The 19,345-nt window shown below is 43.8% G+C and overlaps 1 protein-coding gene and 1 pseudogene across 1 annotated transcript in view; both read left to right on the forward strand.

Moving 5' to 3' along the window:
* The window catches only part of TMCC2 (transmembrane and coiled-coil domain family 2), a 116,667-nt gene that overhangs the window by 47,318 nt on the left and 50,004 nt on the right, over positions 1-19,345 (forward strand). The window lies entirely within an intron of this gene.
* Positions 7,447-7,565, forward strand: LOC136650693 (5S ribosomal RNA; annotated as a pseudogene).

Consider the following 19,345-nt stretch of genomic DNA (forward strand, 5'->3'; position numbering starts at 1 on the left):
CTTGCGAAGCTTACACAATTACTGATCTGGAGCCTCCAGAGGCCTTGTGCCAGGCCAGCGACCCACTCTGTTAACTTCTACAGGTCTCGGAATAGATGGCCTATAGAAGCCTCTGGAAGCTACTTCCCGAGGCTTTTGGAAGCAAACTGGAAGTAGCCTCTAAAAATTAGAAGCAGCTGCCGGAGGCTTCTGTGGGCCATTCTAAGGCCCGTGAAGGCCAATAAAGTGGGTCACCGGCCTGGCACAACTTAGGGGAAGCCTCTGGAGGCTCCAGTCAGTAACTGGGGGAAGGCTCCAGAGGCACCCAATTGGACCCTCTGTATCCACAGATGGTTAAATCTGCAGATACAGGACCTGTGGATGTGGAGGGTCCACTGTACTTTCCTCTCTTGGACGGTCTGGTCGCACCCTCCCAACCATTGCGTGTCAATAGATAGCTCATATGACAAGTTTTTCTTCCTGTCAGCCAATGGCATACTGTTAGAACTTAAATGACACCATTTTATTTGATGCAAGTAAATTGCTTTATGAGTTAGAAAGCACAATCCACATGTGAAAAGCAATTATGGAAGTGGAAACGTTCACATAAAAGCCCATATTTTGTCTGGCTTGCACACTTTGTTCTGCATCCAATATTTAGAGGCTTGACAAAATGTGGACTTCATCACGGGCCAGAAGAAGAGGCAAGGATCAGCAGATCTGAAAATGCAGCAAGGGCTACATGATTGGACATCATTACTATAATGCAGAATTGAGCATGCTTAAACCCACCGATTGTACTTAACTCTGTCATAGGCTGCAGTCCTACGCACAATTACCCAGGAGTAAGTCCCATTCAGCAAAGAGACTTCTTTCTGAATAAACAAGCATAGGATTGTACGTGTGAGGGGCAAGTATTATTTCTGCTCAGTGGCGTAGCTAATGATCGTGTAGCTCGGTGCCGAGCTCAAAATGTTGCCCCGGAAGTGATGTCACAACCAGTGACGTCACGTCTGGGCTTTTTCAAAAGTGAAAAGGCATCTATCTGCTATCTGGGGTCAACGAAGATTTGTAGCCCCCCCCCCAGACAAAATCAAATTAATTAAGTAAATAAATAAAAAGTGTGCCCCTGATAGGTTTGAGACACTGTATTGGGTTGAAGAGAGATGGTTATTCTTCTCTTGCTAAATATAAGAGGGGCACCTCTTGAACAACAATCAGTCTCTTAGGTTAGTTTTGAGTTAAGAGAATCCACTTTTTGTTCTATAAGACAATTGTGTTTTCATTTTCTGGTTAATTAGCCGTACCTTTTGATGGGATACAGATATTCCAATGGGGTTTGTTTCATTGCATTCTACATTAAATTACCTTTCCAATGATATATAACATGATGGTATTAATCATATATACCAAGATTTTCACAATTTTGGTCACTAGTGTCAAGCTCAGCTTGTTGCTCCCTTAAAACTTGATGCCCCCTGCATCCCCTTAGCTACGCCACTGTTTCTGCCCCAAGACATTTCTTGCATATTTTCTTTATCTTTGATACAATCAAAGCAAGAAAAACAAATTCGGTGGTTCTCACTTTGGAACTTTGCATGAGACTGATCACATATTTTTGCAATCACAGAATTACAAATGAAAAGCTCTCTGAGTGTAATCTCATATGTGGAGTTTGATGGCTGATCCACTGTGGAATTGGTTTTGGCATCTTGTGTAGCATCTGGAACCAAGCATTTGTTAATGTCATCTGTGAGCATATTTGTGTTTAGAAGTGTGACTGATAGTGTGTTCCCATATTGAATTTTTGCCATTACAGTCAAGAATTTAATATGGCAATTGTTTCCTTTGCTTCTGGCACACTGTTAGGTTTCTTATTGTGTTTGTCTTCAGGGCTTTAACTGTAGACTTGCCAGATGTCATTTTTATGACACCCTAATAATAGTCTCACTACTCTGGACGTTTAATGGTTGGGAGAATGCAAAACCAAGTTAAACTGAACTGAGTCTAACACTCAGTCATATGATATGAGAAGTAATGCCCACATAGCTATTTTTATGACATGAACATGTATTTTTTTTCCCTGTTGGTTTGGTGCATTGAATCAACCTTGTGGAATCATAGGTTACTGCAGTGGGTTTCAGTCCATTTTTTTCCAAATTTTTTTTAGGACACATTTTTTAGTAATATTGTTATTATTACTAAGGGCCTAATCCTGTCCAGCATAGGAACAGTGGCTCCAAATGGCTTCCACTGCGTCCTAATTTTCCAGCACTGATGCAGCCACAATGCAGCCCCAAGGTAAGGGCACAAACATTTCCTTACCTTGAGGAAGCCTCAGTGACAGCCCCCCCCCTTGCCACAGGCTGCAGCGCATGCCCCATTGGCATGGCTGCATCAGTGTTGGAAAATTGGATAGGATTGGGCCTTAAGTCTTTTAGGGCGCAATCCTAACCAACTTTCCAGCACCAAGCTAAGAGCAATGCAGCTCTGAGGTAAGGGAACAAACATTCCCTTACCTTGAGGAGGCCTCCGTGACTGCCACCCAACTGCAGAATGCAGCACGTGCCCCATTCCAGCAGCTAAGTCAGAGCTGGAAAGTTGGTTAGGATTTGGGCCTTTCTTTTCTTTTTCTTTTCTTTTTCTTTTGCTGTGGATTTAAGTCGTTGAATGCCTGTCTTCAAATTGAGACAGAGCTAGTGTCCCATTCACACAATGGTTTGAAAGTCAGAACTACCTGGCATTCTTAGGCATGATTCTCTCTTAAAAATGAGTTTTAGAACAAAATTGACCTTGAGAACTCATAATTTCAAGTCTGAGATCCATGTGATGGATAGAGTTGACTAAAATTTCTCCTATAGTACAGGGTGGGCACCTGTATCCATGGGGGGACCGATTCTAGGACCATCCAGTGGATACGGAAACCACGAATATGGGGTAACCTTGTCTCTGTGGTCCCACACCCATTACGGTTGTTGAAAGGTTTACCAGGGTGAAAATATTCTTATGTGTTCCGATCACTATAAGCATTCAAGCTTATAGCGATGCCCAGGGTGGCTATTGGCAGCCTGAATCGAACTAGTTTGACCCTAACAGGAATCAGTTAACTTTTCTCTCCTCAGGCATTCACCACCAAAAGAGGTGGTGTATGTCCGAGGAGACCCATAGGCAGCTCCAAGGCTTATGCAGAGGTAAGTAAAAATTATTTTTATTACCTCCTATTTGTCCTTGGGTCCTGTCCCCCCAATCATTGGATGGGACATGTGCCTTTTTGGAGTGGTTGCATTGATGCTCATGGCAGGGGATAAGATTGGGGCCTTAGAGCCCAATCCTATGCATGTCTGTTGTTGTTGTTGTTGTTATTGTTATTAACAGTATTTATATACTGCTTTTCAACTAAAGTTCACAAAGCGGTTTACAAAGAAAAATCAAATAACTAATGGCTCCCTGTCCCAAAAGGGCTCACAGTCTAAAAAGATGCAAAAGAACACCAGCAGACAGCCACTAGAACAGACACTGCTGGGGTGAGGTGGGCCAGTTACTCTCCCCCTGCTAAAAAAAAAAGGAGCACCCACTTGAAAAAGTGCCTCTTGAAGAGGTTACTCAGAAGTAAGTCCATTATAGTCAATGGAGCTTACTCCCTGGTAAGTGTGGCTAGGATTACTGTCTTGGAGACATTGTAGAGTAAAATAAAACCCCTGGAAAAAAGTAGAACAGAAATGAAGGCACCTGCTGTCTTGTCTGTGAGGAAAAATTAATTGGTGCTAACTAAATATATGAGTTTTAAACTGCTTTAGTTAATTTGTAGTGAGTTTACATGAGGTCTCAGGCAAGATTAATTCAAGTCAAAGAAACTGACTAGGCATATAAGCCTTTATCTGATCAACAGGTTTGTTCTGCCACTCTTCACAGCCTCTCTGCTTTGCTATAAACTGCCTTGACACTCTCGGGGCTGCCTTGTAATCCCAATAGCCACAATCTAATATGGGATTTGGACCTTGTCAGAGCATTCTGTTTTATTAACTGTGATGTGATAGTGCCAAATAAACATTTCAAGCAGAATGCATTGAGAAGGCAGCTGAAAAGAATGCAGTCGTCACACCTCCATAAATAATTAAACACGGATACAGTGAAAAGAAAATAAAGCCAGAGGTTTTGTTGCTGAGAGACATACTTAGGGCAATGGAAAAAAAAACACAAGGTTTTTGTTTCTTTTCTTGAAAGTCAATAGCCCAGTAATATTCACCTTTATTATATCATGAATTTCCATGGTCCAGGAAACACAACGCTCCTTCTTCTGACATGAAATTCCAGATCTCCAATTATTCCTATTGTTCTTTTCTGTGCACACTTGCATGTGTTCATGTGAAAACCGGGAACAAATAGAGGGCGAAGTAGGAGGCAGTCTGTCTGGAAGTCCTGGTGACGTCAGTTCCAATCCTAATAGCACTGGGTGGCTTAAGAATCTTAAGCTGTAATAATCATGTACATTTATACATGCCCAGGCATTCTGGTGTATGCTCGCAATATATAAATGCACCATCCTAAATCTAAATAATCTGCCCAGGCTTTTGCATATTCTAGCATATGTTAGCATATTCTTGAGCATTAATGGAGCACATATCCACACACAGCATAAGAATGGGCCCCCTTTGTCTCGTTATACCTTAAGAAAATGACTACATGCTGTCCCCCCACTGTTGCTCTGCTGCCAGCACTTACATGATGTGTTTGAAGGACTCTGCTTCCTGCTCTCTGTACAGTGTCCAATAACCTTGACTGACCTAACTAACTGTGAAGTGGTTGCAGGGGTAAAGATATTTGACTCGAACTTTTCTTTTCCCCGAGAGAGATTTTTTTACACGTGCTTCACAGACTCTACATCTGCCTGCTGGCACTTAAATGTAAGCCTATAGAAGGCCAATGCTCTATTAGGGCCACTTATTCTAAGGGAGGCCATTTGGGAAGGTATGTAGAAAATGGAGGCCAGTAGTTCACCCCCTCTTCCACCAAAAATGGGAAGCTTGCATTAAGCATAGTTCTAAATATATTGGCATGAATGTATTCCTTCCACAGAAGCATAGAAGTGTTCGCAGTCAGGGCTGGCCTTGGTTCTCCGCATCTCAGTGCAGTACCTGCCACATGGAACACTGAAGACCATCTGATAGCTGCAGCAGGTGCAAACCACAGCAGTGGGTCAATTAACAGGAGTGAGAGACAATCACACCCCTCTTTTTCTGGCTTGGCTAGTTGCAAAACTGGGTGGGGAGGGGGGGGGATGAGCAAGGAGCAGGGAAGTGGTAGATCCTGTGACAATGAATGAGAGGCAGTAGACCTCTCAGAAGGTCTACTGTGTTCCTTCTATTTATTTATTTTTCATTTAGGTGCCTTTTAAAATTGTTCTCCCTTGTGTTCCCAGGATTGATTTGAATTTTGATTGTGTTTTGCCTCTTTGGTTTTTGGTGCTGTTTTTGTTCTGTCCCCCACCCTTTGACTATGTTATGCTACTGGTTGTTGTTAGGCTGTTTTTATCCTTTTTTAAAAAAAATAAATAGAATTGTTAGTCCCCTCAAGCCTTAAGAATAAGATGGGATATGATTTTTTGAAAACAAATACTGTAAATAATAATGCTAACCCTCTCAGCAACAGTATGCAAGAGTATTATAAATCAGGAAGTGCTCTAAGACAAGAACTTCCTGATTTGTAATATTCTTGCATCATTGTAGTTGAGTTTATTATTATGCTTCTGTGGAAACAACAAACTCATGTCAACATACTTGGAACTAGTGAAGTATGCTTAATACATGCTTCCCATTTTTTGTGAACTATGAGCCTTTGTTTTCTTTGCACTTCTGAGTAATCCCTGCAACTCCAGGTTTAATGCAGGTTTGGGCTGCATTCTTTTTTCAGATAGAAAATATGCGGAAGTGACATTTCTAGCTCTAGTGCGGTTCATTTAAAAATGACAAACTGTCATCCAGTCATACAGGAGTCACTGAAATCAATTGCATGGAGGCCGCCATGTTCCTGCCAGTAAAAATAAATGCATGGAGGAGGCATTCCTTTTCTAGCTCCAAGCTCCCATTTCAAATCGCTAGTATGGCAAGTACACTAGAATATGAAAAACGATTGCGATAAGCGTGCTAGAAAGTAAATAATAATTTTTTTAAAACCAGCTCTCTAGCACTTCTAGCACTAGAAGCTGAAAGAAACAACACAGCCACAAACATTAATGATAATGGTTTCATCCAAGGATTACTGGTATTTGTAGTTTTCTGACAGTGCTAAGATGCCTATATTTTGGTACTTGTATCCTCCTGGAACTAAACTCTCGTGCAGCACAATCCTAACTGCGCAAGTCCCTTGCGCCAGCCTAGGAGGGATGCAAACATGCCATAAAGCACGTTTGCACCTCCTCAAGAAGAAGCTGTGCCAGCGCACGGACATGCGCTGGAACATAGAGGCTGCATTCTGCCTCCATGGCAGCTTCCCCCAGGTAAGCTATGTTGACCGAGCTCGGCCAACGCAGGGGTCTAGGAGGGGGCGGGGAGGAGGTGGGAAGGAGGTGTTTCAGGGTGGGGGGAGGGTGGGGGGAGGGCGGTCCCAGGGGCAGTCGAAGGAGTGGGAGGCGGGGCTGGGACCCAGCAGTTTATGCCAGATCCCAACCCCATTCCCTGAGCAGCACAGAGCGGCTTCAAGCCTCTCTGCTCTCCTCAGACTTGTGCCACCTCAGGAGATGGTGCAAGTTGGAGGAGACCCATAGGGGCTGCAGTGGCTTACCCAGAGGTAAGGGGAGGAGTTTCCCCTTACCTCTGGCTAAGCCACGTTGGGCACCTATCCTGCTCTTGGCTTGCCTGTTCCAGAGCAAGATAGGAATTCCCCCATTAGTGGGAGATGGTGGAGCCGAAACCATACCTCTTGGTGGATAGATGCGAAGCTATGTATGTAACACACACACACACACACACACACACATACACACACACACACAGAGATTGATTGATTGATTGATTGACAATAAAGAAAAGCACTCTGATAATTTTTAAAGTATCTTTCCTCAAGTTACCACAAAAGTCCAGCAATTGGGGAGGGGGGGTGGAGTTACTTGTTAAAGAGATGCTTCACACACATCCTTAACCCACTGGTGCAGTCTGTGACACAAAGGGGTTTTCCCCTTGCTGTGCAGAAGGGTTGGTGTCAGTACAAGTCTTGTTCTCTTGCTTTGGAACTGGGAGCTGGTCATGAGCACAGTTGCTTCAGTACAGGTGGGGGAAGGCTTGGCAAGGAAAGGCTGGGGGCTTGCTGAAGAAAGCAGGACCCCATCAGGCCCTTGTGTCCTTTTTAAAGCTCACAAACTGTGGCTGTGCCAAGACTGTAACAAGGAGAGGTAAGCAGGGCAGCAATGCCTGGTTCCATCCTCCTTGCCTCAAACAGAGCAATCCTAGCTGCTGCTATAAAATGGGACAGGGCAATGTCACTGTTACCCTGCACATGTCCAGTCTCGTCTGATCTTGGAAGCTAAGCAGGGTCAGGCCTGGTTAGTACTTGGATGGGAGACCACCTGGGAATACCGGGTGCTGTAGGCTTATACCATAGTCTTTCGAGACTGAAGGTTGCCAACCAATGTCACAATCCACTACTACCAGAAACAGGAACCCCTGACTTTGAGCAAAGCTGTTCAGGGTGGTGAACCATCAGGATGAAATCTCTCTCTGTGTAGTGAAGGATTTTCAGGTACTGGGGTGACTCTGTCTATCCAGGCTGGCTTTTGGTTCTTCAACAGGAAGGACTATAAAGATTTCTTTTCAGGCTTGGGCCTTTACCTGGGCAATGATAAGCTTTTCTGGTTCTGACCCCTGGCTTTGCTCTTGGCTTAAGGGCTACCAATCATGGGCAATGCAAAAGATACTAGATATAACCATGCAGTCGGAGTTACTTCTTTGGGATCATATTTTTGGGTCTTCCCATCTTACTGCCTCAGAACTTTTAAAGGTATGGGAAGGGTTTTCTGGTTGAAGCTGGGCAATACATGTATTGTAGATAAATCTACAAGTGTTTTATCTGGCACAGATATGCAGAGCAAAACCAACATAGTTTGAATGGTGTTCCTTTATGCACATGACTTAATGATTCCTAGACAGTTACTCCGCATACTTTCACGGGGTTAGTCTTCAGGGCTTTTGTTAATTTCTAACAGCTGTCCTTAGTTGGTATTGAATACTTGGTTGCCTAGTGCAACATTAGTCACTTTATAAAATAATCATACTAATAATAGTGTGTTGGAAGTCCGAAGTATCTTTTGGCATGGCTGCTGTAATGACGTATTACGCTTTGAAACTTTCATTAGCCACTCCCCTCATAAAGCATCCTACAGCTTGATTCTCTGGCTTCTAGTCTCCTTGTCCTCCCTATGGTGTTCTTCTGGAGCTTTTTCCTATTGCATGAAACTCTGTAGTGAGTAAGGAGATTGTTCATTTGGACTGAATTTGTGAGTGTTGGAAACCGGCTGCAGTCTGCTCAATTAGGAATCTGGACAATGGGAATAGTCAAATGCAACTTCTCATGTTCAAGTAGGTCATGGGAACCTTTGATCTTGCAGTTGTGGACAGGCTTAGCCTTTTCCCAATTTGTAGCTTTTCATAACTGTTACCAAGATGATGGCTTCAGGTATTAGAGAACATGAAGAAGGATGTCGGGAAGATTGTCTGCTCTGAGCGGAAGCCATACCACGTTAGGGCTTTCAATTAGTACCAAGGTGATAGCTTTTCAGCAATATGACTCCTGTATAAGGGAAGCCTTTCTATGTGATTAAAATGTTTTATGCTCTCAGACAACTGAAAATCGATGACAAAACCCCAGGCTGCAGTTATGAAAATAAAAGCAGTAGCATCATTCTTCCCTATTTAAAAACCCACCCCAACACAATGACTTCCTTTAGTTAAAAACCCTTAAATGTGGTCGTATTGACTGAGCAAAATGAAACCACTTCCCAGTCCATAAAAGGCAACTGAACCTGACACTTCACAATATCTTCTTGTGATTTTGATTATACCCCTTGGCCTGCTGTCTGTATCCGAAGAACAGTTTCATGTGTATATTATTGAATGATAGATCTGCCCCATTGTTGTGACTTTCAGGTGAGGAAATAGGCAGACAGAGCTCAGATGTCAAACACATGGGGAATTCCCCAAAGATGTACTGTACTGGGACTCATCTTTGTGTCATGAGAGTATGGTGGTTGAGTGACAATGCAGCTTTACAGGTTAATTCGAGATTAAGGTCCTGAACAAAACCAACATTTAGTGGTTGAGTATATAGTACAAAGGATTCAGTGGCGCGGTAGGTTAAACTGCTGAGCCAGCAAGTCTGTTGACCGCAAGATTGGCAGTTCGAATCCGTGCGACGGAGTGAGCTCCCATTGCTTGTCCCAGCTCCAGTCAACTTAGCAGTTTGAAAGCACTTAAAAATGTGAGTAGATAAATAGGCACCACCTCGGTGAGAAGGTAACAGCGTTCTGTGTGCTTAGCCATGACCATGGAAACTATCTCTGAACAAATGCTGGCTCTTCAACTTAGAAACTGAGATGAGCACCACCTCTAAAGTCAGACACAACTAGGCTTAACGCTGGGGGAGGGGAACCTTTACCTTTATATAGTACAAGTTTGGGGATCATCAGAATATACAGACCTAATAACAGTGTAGCACCTATTTGTCTAATTCTGGAGAATGGCAGATGAAATCAACATACTGTGTGTGCATCAACATTCTGGAGCCCTGTTGCATCTCTGGATCGAGCCTATATTACAGTTATAATAATAAAAGGAATTAAAAAAATTTGGAGTTCATTGCATAATGGCTCAAGTGTAAGTGGTAGATTAATTTCTTACATAATTGTTCTGCCTTGGCAAATACTTTGAGTAGCTGTTGATATTTTTAATTAAGTTCCTGCCATCTGTCTTATCAAACAGGGTTTTGAGGCATGTCTGTTTAAAAGACCTCTCTGACCCAAGCCATCAGCAGCCTGCTTCTTCCCAGGTTCTGTTGATGCAGATCTCCCTTTGCTGGCAGCAGAAAGGATGCCGAGTTATTTATATACTGGAATGTAACAAGAGTCATGCTGGGCAGGAGAAGAAAGGAAAGCTCAATGGCTGAGTTGATGGAGTAATTAAATCAATTACTAGTTCTGACATGAACTAGTTTAAGTCAATCTTTTTGCACAATTAACCATATTCTCTTTGAGAATAACCGTGTGAGATTAAGGAATGTGGCAGCCCCTCTCTGCAGAAGCATGCGTGGCCTCTGGGATGCCAAGTGCTTCTGGGAACGAAGTGCCAGGTAAGGCACCACAAGTTTAGCATCTGGGCGAGGAGAAGGCAAGTGAACCTCTGAATTTTGGAGAAGGTAAGTGTACTCTTTCTAACTCTTTGTCTTCTAACTTAAATCAACCTTAAATCAACATTGAAATTTAGCTTTACCTAAGCTTTACCTAAGTTAGCACCTAATCTAACCTAAGGGAGGGAATCTAAGGTCCATCGAGTTGGGGCACAGGAGCTAGGTGAGGGCAATAAAAATAAATACTTAGGTGTGTACATAGGTCTACTCTGAGCAGGAGCAGAGTCCTACTCATGAGTAAGAGCCCAAGGGTCAGGCACTTGGAAAAATAAATAAAACAGAGGAGGATAAAGTGGAAAGCAAGTTTTTCTACTTTGTTTTAAATTAACCCTATACTTAACCCAAGTTAAACTTGATCTAAGTTAGAACATAATCTAAACAGTTCCGTAAATTGGGACACAGGATCTAGGTGAGAGCAATTAAATAAATAAATAAACAAACTCAAATAAAAATTAGCTTGAGGTTAAAAAACAGTCCAACCTAAGGTAACTGAAGTAGGAGGGTAAGAACCTAGGAAGGGCCTGTCCCCAACCAGCCAGGGCAATTTAGCATAGTCATTGACCTTTAGGAGGTGATAAGAGCCCCATTAGGCTAATCCGAGCAACCCATTCAGGGGCCTGCAGAGTGGATTAAGCCCATCAACAGCCTTTTGTCTTCCTGAGCTTCTGTAATCTCACCTGGGAAGAGATCAGCCCCCTTTCAATCAGCAAGGAGAGAGGGAGGAGGAGCCAGCTAGGAGTATAAGCTAGCACCTGCCACCACATGAGCCTCTCTGCAGAAGTGCACATGGTCTCTGGGAACCCAGTGCCTTGGGAACAAAGTGCCAGGTAAGGCAGAAAGCTTAGCCTCAGTGCGAGTTCAGCAGCAGGGCGAGGAAGCCAGGGCCCCAGACACTGTCCTACTCTTCCCTTGAGAAGAGGGCAGCAAACCAGTGAAGGGTTTTTAAGTACCCCTAAACAAACAAACAAAAAACTTGAACTTCCTATTTCCACTGTGACTACTGTTTTGAGGAAGTTGTATTCTAGTCAAGCACTGTACTGAATATAAGTGATGGTGCCCAGAGGTCTTGCATCTATAGTTGTCTAGAACAGAGGCAAGGGTGGGAGAGGATTTGTTGTGGAGGACAGGGCTAAATGGTAATGGGAACCATATGGAAGGCAAAGCTGTAACAGTGATTTAGAAAGAACTTTGCAAACAACATGGGCTTGAGGAGAGATAGTGAGAGAGAAGTGACTCTCTGTTACCCATATATCTCCCTACACCCCCTCACTTTTCATTATCTATTTTTTAGATTGCAAATTCCTTGGATAGTTTTTTTTTTTTTTGCTACTATATCTCTGTACAGCACCATAGAAATTGATAGTGTTATATACTACTATGATGATGATGATGATTCTTCCAGCATTCTGTTTCAGCAGAATTCTGTGCATGTCGACTCAGAAGTAAGCCCCATTAAATTCAACTCCAAGGGAAAAATGCATAGAATTGCAACCTTAACTTATGGCGCTTTTCTTACATTTTTCTGCTGCAATAACCCTCAATGTGATTTTCTTCATATTCTTCATCGTCATCATCATCTTTATTCGGTATTCATTTAAGTTTTCGTGCACAGGTAATAATCATAATATTGACTTTAAGGATACATTGGCATACTTCTTACAATTATGTGGAACGTAGGATTAGCTCATGCTGCAGCTTAGGTCTGTGAAATCGGATATCTTGCATCTTACAGTGTCTGAGACCTGACTCTGAGATGAAGGAACAAATCTTCTATTAATATATTTCAGCCTTTGTGCATTGCTGAACATCAGGTGGGGTTGTATAGGTCTGTTAAATGCACTTGGAGAAGGAGGAGGAGAATTGAATTGCTGTTTTCTTTCCAGTGAGATAGGGTAGTGCAGCATTTCTGTCTGAGACCAGCAGGTGATGCTGCAGCCTATGAGAAGAATTTGCACGGTAGTGAGGAATACAGATTTCCTATCAGTATATCAAACCACTGGTTGAGAATTGAAGCATCTGCTCTCCGGGAGAGGGTGGCACTGTGCAGACCCCAGAGATGGGAGTAGGAGTGCTACGAAGGAGGGATTTTCATTATCTCACTGATCTCTCCTTTGGTGACCTGCCAGACTTTCCTAGAAGAGAGTGACAGAAGGGGATTACTGAGACGGAATCACCCATCTTGCTGGGCAGCCACAGGGGGAAGTGGGAGGGATGGGAATAACTGGTGTTCCACCTGAAGGCCTTAATCCCTGCTGGCTGTTGCACAGGCAGGATGGTTTGCGAGCACTGTCGGATTAAAGAAGAATGGAGGCATCCTGTGGGGTTGGAGTCTTTCTGTATGGCTGAAATAATATTCTCCTTTCCAATCTTCTGCCTTCCTGGGAAAGGTTGTAATACGCTAGGAGGCCTAACAGGATTTGTACATGGTTCTGCAGGAGAGAGGGACAGAAAGTCACCTGCAATTGTGTACCCTGCCTGATTCCCACGCGATGGTTCATACCCAGGTGAGCATTCCTTCTGAACATCCATCCATACTCCATTTCCACCTTGGAGTACATTGTTCTGTCTTTGGAATGAGCGTGTCAGTATGGGAGGAAAGGGGTACAGGTTAAGCTATAATGGAGGAGGGTGTTGAAAAGTAGAACAAAGTGGGTAACTGATTAGCATCAGTTCAGAATTCATTTGTAGATAGTATTGTAGTTGCGATCCAGGTTTGAATGTTTGTAATATGTGTTATGGAAGAGAGATACTTTGACATATTCCAGTTTGATTGATTCAGTGGATTCCATACCACTTCTAAAGCACAATTCTCCACGAGTGGCTTCTGTCAACAGTGTTCTGGGAATGGTGGGACAGTTGAGATGGAGGCATCTTGGCCTCTTGCTGTGATTTTTGCAGCCTTGTGAGAGAGTGGGATGAGTGATGTTTGCTGTGATTTGAGTTTGCTGGGAGTGTAGGATGGTTGTACCTGTGATAAAGCAGGCTGACTGTATGCTCATGTGGGTGGAGGAGGCAGAGCAGCTGTACCGATCTATTTACAGTAGTTGCCTGACTCCAGCACGGGAGTCATGGATTCATATCCTAGATTTAAAACGAAAAACACACTAAGCAAACCCTCCTTTCGCTTCTGCACTTACTGGGATGACTTGCTCATCACTTGAGGCGCTTGCTCATGTAATGTCACCAAATGTCTGCAATATGGCTCCAGTGCCACAGAAAGCTCTAGAATCTTTTGATCAGAGTTTTGAAGGCAATCCTAATTCATCAGGTAGTCTCCGGACAGAAAGAACTGCCAGGCTGTTTCAGACCAGCATTACAGGCACTGAGCACAGAATTCTGTTCCCACCAGCAGCCAAACCAAAGCCCAAGGCAAGTGCACAAGTAGGGCAAGATTGCAAAAGGCACCCCTTATTGTTTGTCCCTAACATACTGTAATTAGGAGTCAATTGCTTCTGAATATGGAGGTTCTATTCTTAGTTAACATGTCTTATGGATCTGAAGGACTGGCTAAACATAAAGGCATTTACACTAATGAGCACTGCAGTATTGTAATTTGTGATTTTCTTTGGTTAATTATGCTGTACAATATAATGAACTATGATATACTTGCTCTGGATTTAAACTAGTGGGTTGATGTAATGGAAATGCGCAAGATTCCTCGAGGGGATAGGGTGTGGTGTCAACAGTGGACCCTTGGTCTGGCAGGCAAGCATGGAGTTAAACCAAGGCCTTAGATTGCAGTGAGTGTGCTGCACAACTGCAGCCACTTGGCGGTAAAAAGGCCCTAAGGGTTAAAAGTAGCACCTGCAGGAAGGAAAAGGAGTGGGTAGAAGAAAGAAAGTGTGAGTGCGTGCTACTGAGGGATTAATGGACTGAGGAACCAGTGGTCTAGCTGATGGACTACTGGACCTGTTGACTGACCAATGGACTAACAGATAGATGGGCGAATGGACTTGTGAGGATTGCTGAAATGGGGACTGCTGGAGATTGGTGTGTGGCTACCACACACAAGACCTGCTGAGGATCAGGGTGTTGCTGTGGTGGCTGAAGAAGCTGCTGGTAGGAGAGGGGAGGAAGGAGGACCTCTGCAGATTGAACAGGCAATCTACCCTGGTGGTGGGGTTCAGCAGTTCTGCAATGCAGAACTAGGGCCATTGTTGGGGGAATGAAGGGGAGCTAATTAGCTTAAAGTGGGCATAAGTTCTGTAAATGAACCTTGGACCAGGAATCTGGCAAAACAGCTGATCACAGTTATTCCTTGTTCCACTTGCCTTTTTTCCCTTCTTGTGTATTTTAATCTGTACAGTACCATGAATATTGATGGTGCTAGATGATGATGATGATGATGATATGAGTGAGTAACAATGAACTTCTTATAACCAATCTGAAGAGTTCTTCTGAAAAGTTTTGTGTGATACGTTTCTGTTCTGCCCTTCCTCCTTCCTCCAAGGGCAACACACTTGGGGTTATTCATTTCATTCTCAGAATAACCCTTTGTAACTGAATAGGTATTTAATGCAATTGCTCCTGTCAAAATTAAATGTTCTACTCATTTCTTCAGGCAGCCTCTAGATCAGTCTGCCTCCTTGCATACATGAGTTGCAGTTTGGTTGATGATGAATTTCATACGATGTTCATCTCAAGTTCAGTGTAGATCTTTGGTGGTTGTTTTCTATTCGCATTTGGCGTAGACTATGGATTTCCTGCCTTCATTTTGACACAGAGGATGTTGCTGTCCAGTCATTGGACTTTTAGAATGTTGTGCTACCCAGAGGGATTGGTTTCTGGCTTGTTCTAGTGCAGGGGTGCTCAACAGGTGGATCGCGATCTACCGGTAGATCGCGAGGCAAAATGAGTAGATCGCGGAGTGCCGACCCCCCCCCTTCAGGTGCCTCTGGGAGGAAACGCCGGGAGTAAGGCCCATTGTACTCAATGGGACTTACTCCCAGGTAAGTGTGGCTAGGATTGCAGCCTCACAGCCTAATCCTAGGTATGTCTACTCAGGAGTAAGTCCTGTTATACTCAGTGGGGCTCAAGGTACACCAACATACATTGTACACATAAATGTTATATGTTATGATGGCGCAAACATTGTAAAAAAAAACTCTGGTAGATCTCCGGGCCTTGCTGGGTTTCAAAGTAGATCTCGAGCCAAAAAAGTGTGAGCACCCCTGTTCTAGTGCATTGTTTGGTCAGGAACTGAAAGTATAGAGAAGGAACTGAAGCTTCTCACTTTGATAAGTCACTGGTATCCCTTCAGCAGAGGAGTCATGGAATTAGACTTATGAAATCCATCAATTTAACTGTCACTCATGCATACCACCCTAACATTATGTTGAAAGCTTGCATGCTAAAACACTGGTTCTCAAAATGTGATCTTGAGATGTCAAGTCACTGCCTGCAGAGTCATAAACTCCATAGTTCTCACTTTTGTTGAAGTGCCACTCCAACAGGCAATCTGAGGCTACAATCCTATCCTCACTTTCATGGGAGTAAGCCCCATTGACTATTATTGAACATACTTCTGAGTAGACATGCATATGATTGGGTTCATAATCAACAATATACAAATCATTGCATATATTGTAAGCCGTAAACCCATGATAGCATGTGATTTCAAGTTACAGTATGGATTCTATCATCTGGTGGTCTGGTGTTAATGAAATTAAGGGCTGAATCCTAAACATACTCAGCACCAGCGCTGGGTGTTGCAAACGTGCCATGAGGCATGTCTATGGCACCTGGAGAGGAGGGGCCATTGGTGCTGAACCAGTAGTTTTGGGGTGGGGGTGAGGTAGGAAGTGGGCGGAATGGGACAGGTATCGGGCCAGAAGGCCTAGCACAGAGTCCCTCAAGTCTGCACTGACAAAACACCTGGTGCAGACTTGAGAAGCCCCTTTGCAGGGCTTGGGGCTTTCCCTGGGGGAAGAGGATGAAAGCTCCCTTCCCCCAAGGAGCCCTCTGGCAGCCTCAATGGTGCTGCTGGATGTAGTGGTAGCCATTCTGGCATCGCTGCACCCAGTAGAGCCACCAGCTTTAGGACTGGGCTGTAATTCTGTGACGACCATTTGCTTTCTTTTAGATCTGTCACTTGGAGAGCTGTGCCCCAGTTAGCATCTTGGTAACATCAATCATGGCTATGTTCTTGGTTAGCTCTGTGTTTGGAAGACTTTCAGCCAATCCTGTTAGTTCATAGTACTAGTGGAACAAGTGTTCTGCAAGCGCTATCTGCTTTATGGCTGTTGTAAAAGCACTTTAGGCATTTTGTAAACTAGTGCGCTGTTGGAGCTTCAGCAGGAAGGCTGGAACCTTCCTGTGCTCATTGGGGGAATCGCCAGCCACCCGCCAAGGCATGTAAGTCAGCAGGGAAGGTAGAACTGATTTGGGGGAGGGGGGAATATGGGTGGGAGAGGGAGGAATAAAGCAGTAACAGCGCTGGTCTGGGAAGGTTGTGGGTTTGCTGGCAGTGGCAGCCACTGAATCCTAGCCTCCTTCTTGGACCTGATCCCATGATACAGGTCCACATAGACCTGTGCCAGCGAATTTATTAGGGCAGAACCAAGTAGACCGCCTTGTGCTGCAAAAGCAGTAAGGGAAGTACAAGACCAGACTGATTATCTGCAGATTCAGGGCCTGTGGTTTTATGTAACTGCAGTTTCTGAACCCTTAGGTTCAGCTGAACCTGGTCCCACCAGATGCAACTGAAGCAGTGCCCCAGCCATGCCTGGAAGGCCTTCTGAGAACCAGGGAAGCTGTGCATTGCCTCCAGAAGGCTGAGAATCACAACTTCTGGTTTTCAGTTGAAAAGTTGCAATTTTCTGAGGCTCAATGAGACTTCCCCAGCCCTCAGAAGGCTCTCTGTACGTGTCCATGTTTGAAGGATGACAGAATTCCTGACCTGCAGATTTCATTATCTGCGGGTTTTAGCATCCACAGGGGTTCTGGGAATTGAAGCCTTGTGATGTGGAAGCATGACTGTAATGTTCCCTTACTCAGAGGAGACCTCTGCAACTGCCCCATGGGATGCAGTGATAGCCGTTTGGCATCAGCTGGGGGGAGCGGACTAAATAAGATTGGGCTCTAAATGTTTCAGTCTGTTTTTTCCGTCAGAACTCAGTTAGCCCCCACAGGCTGCCTTGACAGAGTAAAGCTGCTATGCAAAAATGACAGCAGCAGCTGTGCCTGATTCCCTCCCCTTCCCTTAAGCATTGTCATGATGCTTTAAATATTCTTTAGTCATTAGACAAACCAGTGGCACAGCTGCTTAGAGCTCTGGTTGGGTTCAGAATACTTTGAAACCCCCACTGCTCTGTTGTAATGACCAAATTTGAAATGACACAACTGGGTAGATGTCATCAAAGTTCTCATGGGGCAGAAGCTATCCAACCTTTGCTTCAGAATGTTTCCCCACAGCATTTGATGATTGCCACATACAAATGTAACATTATCCAGCAATGAAACACAATCACATCGCCTCTAGGGTGAAGCATGATGTGTTATTTTGGACTGACTAAGCAGGAGTATGTATGATCATGTTCTTTGTTTTAAGCCAACTGAGTCTATTTATGAATCACCCGTAAGACAGAAAAGTAGAAGAGAAATACACAAATACATAGAGAAATAAACTTGCAAAAGAATGGCTCTTATATCCATCCTGCATCCTTCAGGAATGCATAACCATTCATGGACTATAGTTTACTTCATCAAATGCATTAAGTGTTATCCTAGATTGGTGCATATTTTAATTGCACGCGCACACACATAGATAGTGTGTATATAATTAAGAATATATACTGTATAAACATATATAATATACAGCATAGGTATGTATTGACATACTGTAAATAACAGCATAAGCCTTTGCATGTCTACTCAGAAGTAAGCCTGTTGAATTCAATTACACCTACTCCCGTGTAAACGCCTATAGGACTGCAGCCTAAAAGAAATACTTATATATCACTGTTCAATAAAAAAGGGGCGGGATTTACATAACACAGTAAATGGAAAGATGAATCCCTCTCTCAGAGGATTCACAATCTATAAAGAGAGACGCTACCAAACAACCATTGGGAGGAACACTGTGCTGGGTAAACAGGTACAGTTGCTCTCCCTCCTGCTAAATATAAGAGAAATGCACTTAAAAGGTGTCCCTTAACCCAGTTGGCAGAGGTTTATAAATACCGATGTGTGTGTGCGCATACAAGGTATGTGTTTGGATATCTGTGGCTTAAAGTATTATGTTCACCTTCCGTCACTTGTCTTGTGTGTTCCATCTTTGCTAAAACTTCTCTGGTACTCTGTCAGACTTGTTTGAAAGGGGTGCCCTTTTAGTCGGAATGCCTTGATTTCAGAAGCTCTAAGGATGTCTATAGCCTCTCTTGAGGACCTCATGGAACTGGGCTTCTGAAAGTGGGCTTGCTTTCCATTACTTGAAGTTTGTCTCCTGATTCCTCCATTATGACCTCTGTCCCAATTCCTTTAAGGTTTAACATTGTGACCTGAGGTGCTTTTTTCATATGAAAGGCCAGCCTAGTTCTATAAGTTCTCAGGGACTGAATGCTTCTCATCCTTGACAGTCCTGGCATGCCTCTGCACTGCAGACGAAGGCTTCTAGCCTGAGAAAATCTGTCCAAGGTTCGCCTTTCTGACAACGCATTTTCTTCTTGGGCAGTAATGGGACTTGGATACAACAGTAGCTCCTTCTGTGCCAGCTGGCCGCTGACCGTGTTAGGTTTCAGGATTTTGCCTCCCCATGCCCTTTTAAACATTGGGTTACTCAGAACTTGTCAGTCGACAACTGTCTGGGGATGAGACGGCTTCAGAGAGCTGACGGGTTTGGACAGTGTAAGATAAACTCTTTAGAAGCCAGACAGAAACCACAGCATCAGCTAGAGAAGGGGAGTATTTTTCCAAGCAGGAAAGGAAGATAGTGGTGAAGGTAAAAGGATCACCGTTGGGAGATGTGTTGAAGAAT

The sequence above is a fragment of the Tiliqua scincoides genome, chromosome 4, assembly GCF_035046505.1.
Source record: "Tiliqua scincoides isolate rTilSci1 chromosome 4, rTilSci1.hap2, whole genome shotgun sequence".
In the NCBI taxonomy this organism is placed as follows: domain Eukaryota; kingdom Metazoa; phylum Chordata; class Lepidosauria; order Squamata; family Scincidae; genus Tiliqua; species Tiliqua scincoides.